Genomic DNA, 7536 nt, shown 5'->3' with positions numbered 1-7536 from the left:
TACATAACTGTTTATTGATTTCATAATATGTTTATAATTTATTTTATTATTTTCTCAATTATGTGTATAATGAAATAGTCTATGAAAAGAATGACTTGAAATTGCATTAACATCTGTAGTTTAAATTAACATCCACTACCTTAAATATAATTTGTATTTATATAATATAAAATGGTGGAATTCTAAGTATAACTATTCCAGTAGATAAAGAAGTAGTGTAAAACTTTGTATACTATTTAAGTAGAGAGTTATAGAGGACTGGTTTACCCAGAAAGAGGGAGAGAATTTTCACGAGTGAATATTGAAACAGAATCAGAATCGGGGTTCAATTCTGTTGAACCGGGGAATCAGAATCGGGGTCCAAGACAATCACAGAACCAGTATAAAGGGCGACACCATAATTGTGTCATATTCAGAGACTAATTCTTTAGTATCAGATATGAAATTAGATGTGATCTGTTTTAGGATTAAACTTTAGAAAGAACATGATCAGAGTGATAAGCAGAGTTTTCCTAACTGCAGTGAAAGTCAGCAAAGACAGCTACACGTACAAGGTTCAAGCTACTGAAAAACTTCTACTTAAGCAGAAGCCAAGTCAGAGAAGAGAATTCTAAAAATGAAACAGCGGCCACATGCACACAGGCAATTGAAAGACAACTTATAAAAAATTAAGAATATTTCAGAAAACTGTAAATACTAGATCAATGTTAGAGAAGACTTGTTACCAAAAGACTAGTTAGAGATAGAGACACGTTCACGAAAGTAAAAACTGCCACAATCTCATAGCAAAAGATAGTAGGACTACAATCATGCTGTGGATATTCCACCTCACTGTGAGTAAAGGATAAGACCACAGCCATGAGCTTCTCCACAGTTTCTCTTGTACAATGGGCAAGAACGTAGACAATTTGAGAGGATTAAACTACTGTAATACAAAAATACATACACATGGGACAATAGATGGGCATATGGCAACAGAAATGTAAAATGGTATATTAAATAAATTGTGGAATTAAAAGTAGCTCTAAGTTCTAGAATATTGTCTTGAGTGGTAAACGCAATACCTTTATGTTTAAAAAAGGTCTGACAAACGATTAACATTGTAATAAATAGTGGTAGAGCATTTTGACTCTTCGAATATTTAAGTAGATAGAAACGGAATGTTTTCGCTTCTTAAAGTATTTTTTTAAAGAGAAACTATTTAAAATGTATAGTATTTTAATAGGTAGGTGCAGAGTTTTAATTTATTTACTCCAGTTGAAGATTCGTTTTCACGAGTGAATCAGTAATGCACATAGGATCAGAATCAATGATGTTAGGATCATTTCCAATCATGAATTAATGTTCAGTTAATTTCTGAAGAAATAAAATTGATCAAGAGTTTGGGATAAAGTAGTTCTTATTTATTATTAATGTTATTATAGTTTAGAGTATTATCTGAAAAATTTAAGTATATTAACATTTGACATTTTACATAGAATATTTGAAAACCGGTTTGGTTTTAGGACGCTGTGACACACACAATATTTGAAACAGTGTATCCTCATATTTGAACGAAAGTTACTTGGGGAACTGTAGAATACATATTCTACAGCAACCCTAATCCCAAATCCGGCCTGCACTACTTGCTCTTAGTTGATAGGCTTGCTCTACCCGAGTGCAGGGAACACCTAGGGCAGCTCCACAACTGTCTTGCCCGTTGTGGGCAGTTCATCTTGCAACAGTTGATTCTCTAGAACATCAGCATTGTCTCAACTGCTGATTATCTTCACAGTGAAAGATGATCCTCTGTGTGCATTGGACAAGCGATTATTGAGGGACACGAGAGTGAAGATTTAGACAGGATAAGAAATGATATACTTATGACTTAGAAGAGCGCAAACGGCATAGATCATCACAGAACCAGAACCGATTGCTGAAGGACTTGATATGCAGACAAAAAGGCTTAAGAACCAAGGATCAAAGGACCATAACAAGAATCGTAATTAAATTTAAGAAACACTATGGTTAGAGTGAAAGGCAGTTCTTGAACCATTGTCAAGCAATTAAAATAAAATGTTCAGAGAGCAAGCATAATAAAGATATAATAGAAGACGTATAAAGTTAATGTATAATAATCAACTACTTGCACTCAATCTCTCCAAGAGCAGAGAGAAATACACCAAAAAATGGCACAGGTTAGAAGCTACCTTAGGAATTGCTCTACGTAAGCGGAATAAATGACAGCTAATGCGGGCTCAATACTCGGATGAGGTATTGAACCACAACTTACATCTAAACAGAAGGAAAATCATTTTAAACTGGACTATGAAGTACTAAAAACATAACCTCGCCTTATGCAGAGGGAAAGTCAGCCAAGACGAATCCATTACCACGTTCAAGAACATAGACCATAAACTGCCCATGAGCAGAGGCTCACACAAGTTTGGGATGGATCTCTGCCCCCCCCCCCCACAACTTTGCGTAAGCGCAATTAATAACACCAAGATGGACAAAGATCTCGAATCAAGTACTGAAACAAAATCTGAAGCCTATCGATGAGATAAAGAAATACAGCGAAGACTAAGACGAAATTAATAAACAACAAGTTCCTTATAAGCAGGCAGATATACAGCACAGTTATGTTCAAGTTAATAGCACACAATACTAAGTGTGAAACAGGCAACTAGAATGAAGTCGAAGACTACTCCGTTAGAAGAAAGTACCAAGAATCAGAATAATTATTCACAAACAGCTTAATGACCTCGAAAAAGAAGAGGTCAACTACCAAAGGAAATAATCACTGGACACTGGACATAATATAATACAATATTATGAATTCTATGAGTTAGAAATCGTATTGTGTACTATTATATAGATATTGTTATATATTAAATAAAATACAGTAATATTTTCACCGAGCATACTACTGCAGGATAAAAGCTAACAAACTCAACCTACACGTCAGCAAAGGGTAAACCTGCCCAGACAGACACAAGGTTTGGATTAAATATTGAAAGACCTCTATATATTTAATACATAGAAACCTCCTATAAATATATTACTTTTATATAAGGGGATTGTGACGTAAATTTACATTAAAAATATACAATGTATACTGGAGGATGACCTAATGTCGAGACATGGGTCTACAATATAAAATTTATCAAAAGGGCTTTAGTATCTCTTGTTTCTATTAGTTATAAAAATCACTACAAATTATTGATTTAATATATAATACATAATTATGAATTCTATAAATTAGAAATCGTATTTTGTACTATTATGTAGATATTGTTTTATATATATATATATATATATATATATATATATATATATATATATATATATATATATATGTTCTGTGTGCTGGCTTTCTAGGCTGTTCTGCTAAAATCTTAAGTATAGTAGTCACAATCAAATCATAAACATCAGTTTTCGTTAAGAATCAATTGTTAAATATTGTAAACCCTTTTAAAGTATAAAGAATGTAAATTATTACTTAAACATGTGTCTCAATTTCAATGGGACATATATTGATGGAGCTATGAATGTTAATTGACCTTCTAATCTCAAATTTTTGTAAAATAATTTTTCCCACAATAGATAGCAAGTAAAATGAACAAAAGATTTAAAGAGGAAACATCAAATTAATTACGACCACAGTTTTATGGGAGGGAAGGCGGAAACCAGCGTCTGACAACTCAACGCGAATATTACAAAGGAGGTGGTGCCAGGATCCCATTGTCTGTCGGTTTTGTTCTAAACAAAGCGGTCCCGTCCAAAGATTTATATTGTTTATCTGATCGTAATAACTCAAGTTGCCCAGTTTTCTGATACACCAAGTGTAAGCTTCTTTCCTTTTGAAAACGATCGCGAAAACCTCTAACACAAATGTAAGATACCAATTTAACTCCACTTTTTTTATTCTGGGTATTATTATATTGTGATTCTTGTTATATAATAGATATTATAAGTTTAAGACAATCTTATATTAACATTGTACTTTTGCAGTTTAATTTATATAAATAGTTGTCCAGCTATGTATTATGAGAATTACGACCGTAGTTTTTAAAATATCTAATCGAAGATTGGCATACATGTTCTAGGTCAAATAATTTAAAAGGTCAAGCTCGTTGTGAGAGCTAATCAGACAAAAAATTTATTACATTTCTAAAGTTAAAACCACTTAATCATACAGCATGGACGTCTTAAGTTAGTGATCAATGGATTGGAAACGAAATTGTGAGGACCATTGTATGGAACTTTTGTTTATTAAGAATAGTTAGTCAGAATTTTGGAGGCAAGATAACCCAGCCCTAAGGTAAATACAATTTTCTATACAACAATTAAAATTGGGCATAGCCATTAAATGTTATTATTAAACCTTGGGAATACAGGCAGGAATTTTAGATTTCCAGTTAACTATCATATAAGTTTTATGACTAGGACGATTTATCATTTGAACATTTAATGGACTTCAATATTTCGCTAACCACGCTATTGAGCATGGTTTAAAAGTAAAGAGCTGATCTACAGAGCAGAGCAGTTTCCGTTGTAAAAAATACACATCAGGATTTGAATGCATGAGGATAACTAAACAAATTAATGCGTGTTATATGCAGGACTATTCAAATAATGTTTTCAAATATCTTTAAATCAATATATGGCAATTCTCTAACAATACTTTTCCTTCATAAATCTATAACCGAGGACCACTAGGTACCGGCAAGTTTTATAAGCTGAAATAAAAAAATAAGAAGATTTTTCTGCCGCAAATAACCTCTAAATATGGGAATTTTAGTGTTTGGAGGCTACCATTGGCTGAGACCACACAAAATTTGATCTTAATATAGTCCGGAAAAAACCTTAAGAATTTCTTTTTCAGATTGTTCTTTTCAGAGTTCAAATTCATCTATACGCAGGGGTTGTCCGTAGGTTTTTAGCTCACAGAGACCAGAATTCTTAGTCTATGAACTCCGTTCTCAGTGACTCTTATTCTAAGTGTTTTAAATGAACGAATCTTCAAAATCACAGGAAATTCCATTAGTCTGAATCGTATAGAATTAAGAGACTTTTGGAGTACAATTCCTGAGAGCATGGACCCATAGAGATGAGAAAGTAGTTTGGGATCCAAAAGCTACGTTTTGATCCGGAGTCTAAAGGGGTTCTAAAAAGGAATCTTCTCAGATGGTATCTTCTGTTACAAGCCAAAAGCTTTTTGAGACAAAAATGCAGAGATAGTTATACTGAATGCATAATCCATGAAAATGCTACAGATATAAACCTTCCAGATGCTAGGAATTTGCAGAAGAAAGGAATTTATACTTGCAGGATATCGCAGAGGATAATAGATCAATGCTTAAGAAGGATACCACGTAGAACTAATGTTTGGTAGGAAGACTCCCGAACCCATAAGCTATCCTTGACGGCCCGAAATACTTCAAAGCTGGTAACTTGCAAAGATCTAGAATTCTCCTACGGCAGTTAGATAGATGTAGTACCGGCTTCTGGAGGTTAAACCCACCATCTACACAAGTGTTTAAAGTAAGCGGGAGCTTGTAAAATACGAGACATTTTAAAACAAACATTCCTAAAGTACTAACTTAATATCCAAAGACCTACTAGGATCTAGTAATTCTTTTAATATTTGATGTTTACATGAACTAAAATTATCCGCTTACTTCATAAACATCATTATTTATAGGTTTTAGTTATATTTGAAGGAGAATAACCAAGGCATAATAGGTTATAACAAAGAATAAACTAAATTTATAATTCTTTCTTAAAAGATTTTTATATTCCTAAATGGGCAAATGAGTTAAAGACTCTTCGTCAGAAATCTACCTTTAAGAGAAAAATATTATCATCAAAATCGTATCTGGAGTATTCACAGACGACTTGAAGATATTTGAATGATTTATTCACTTTCAAGGAGGCAAGGAAATTGAAGTTTCACTGATAATCGATCAATCTTTCAGACAATAACCCATCTAAGGCTAGACTGGCTATAACTTTATTCTGCCTCTTCATCTTTCTTTTTAGGTTGAAATTTAAATGCTTCATGTATTGCAACACAATTAAAAGTCTGAACTATTATAACATAAAATAACACAAATGTATTACCATATTACAGAGATTGAATAAATAGGTCGCAATGTCCAGTAATACAGTCCTAAATGTAACGCGATAATACACGTAATTATACATTAGGTATCTCACTATGTGTATATATCATCATTACATGATTTTTCACAAAAAGTCCCTGATTAGTTTATCCCTCCAGACAATAAATTACAGTATTAATCACAAAACAGCTGTTAATCTAATGTGTGATTGGAGTCTTAAGACTAGATTAAAAAACAGAACATTATAAACTTATTCATTTGAATGCAGTTTACGTTTTCTTCTTTATTTGCAAACATACTTATAACTGAGCCAAAAGCAAAGTTTTATGTAGGGCCAGAAAAATATTCTCGATATATTCAATTTAAAAAGTTTTGTTTCACTGTAGTTATTATTAGTTGACAATAAACTGTTATCAATAACTTAGCCGTAAAAAGAACTATTTTTACGGCTAGACAAAGAAAAAGTGTATTACGAACTAAAAATACAGTTAAAACCAGTTTTGATTGTTATATAAAATACTACTTTAATTATATTTTTTCTTCCTATCCATTTCTTTAAATTTTTGAGCCATATAGAGGAAAATGATATTATTTTAGCATGGTTAAAATTCCACGAAATCGCAATATAGTTTTAAAAATGTATATCTTTAAAAAGTAAACTTTATTATTTCATGGCAATAAGAATTGCTAAATAATGTTTCCTCATTGTCACAAACCACATCTACTTTCACATATGCAATGTAATTAAATTATTCTATCCATGTTATAACTGCTGTAATTTGCTGCAGTTGCAGTTCTGGATGAAATTTACTTCATTCAGGGTGAGTGAAAAATTTAGAAAAAGTCATAAACATTAAAAGTTACGTCATAATTAATTGAAACATTTTGACAATGTTAGCAGTATTATTTATTCTAAAGATTTCTACATTTGTATTATATGCAGTACTGTATAGCCCAATAACAATATTTTTGAAAACTGATTTTGTTAATCACAGTCCTGAAAAATACTCCAATACATGTTTTAAACGCCTAACTTTTAAATCAGTTTTACTGAAAAAACATAATGTCTGGAATGTCAAGTAATTAGAGATGAAGATAAAGGTCTGACCTAATAATATAATGCATTGTTTAGATACACAAAAGTAATACCATGTACTGTAAATAATTTTTTTTAATAAATATCATATAATATGTAAAGCTAGTTCTTACTAATAGATATAATTTATGGCTGTTTTTTTATCTAAATTAAAGTAATTAGGCAAAACTAGTTTTGACCTTGGTATTTTTAGCTGTTTTGACGGTAAAATCAGCATTACATGGAGTCTAAGTATACGATGTAACATGTTGACTATCTATTGTTTTAGAGACTGATGTTGGGTTAAAATAAACACCTGTAAACTTTGGTATTTAAATTAGTTCATGTAAACAT

This window comes from Homalodisca vitripennis, chromosome 3, assembly GCF_021130785.1.
Source record: "Homalodisca vitripennis isolate AUS2020 chromosome 3, UT_GWSS_2.1, whole genome shotgun sequence".
In the NCBI taxonomy this organism is placed as follows: Eukaryota; Metazoa; Arthropoda; class Insecta; order Hemiptera; family Cicadellidae; genus Homalodisca; species Homalodisca vitripennis.
The sequence above is the reverse complement of the archived record's forward strand: the minus strand, read 5'-3'. Positions refer to the sequence as shown.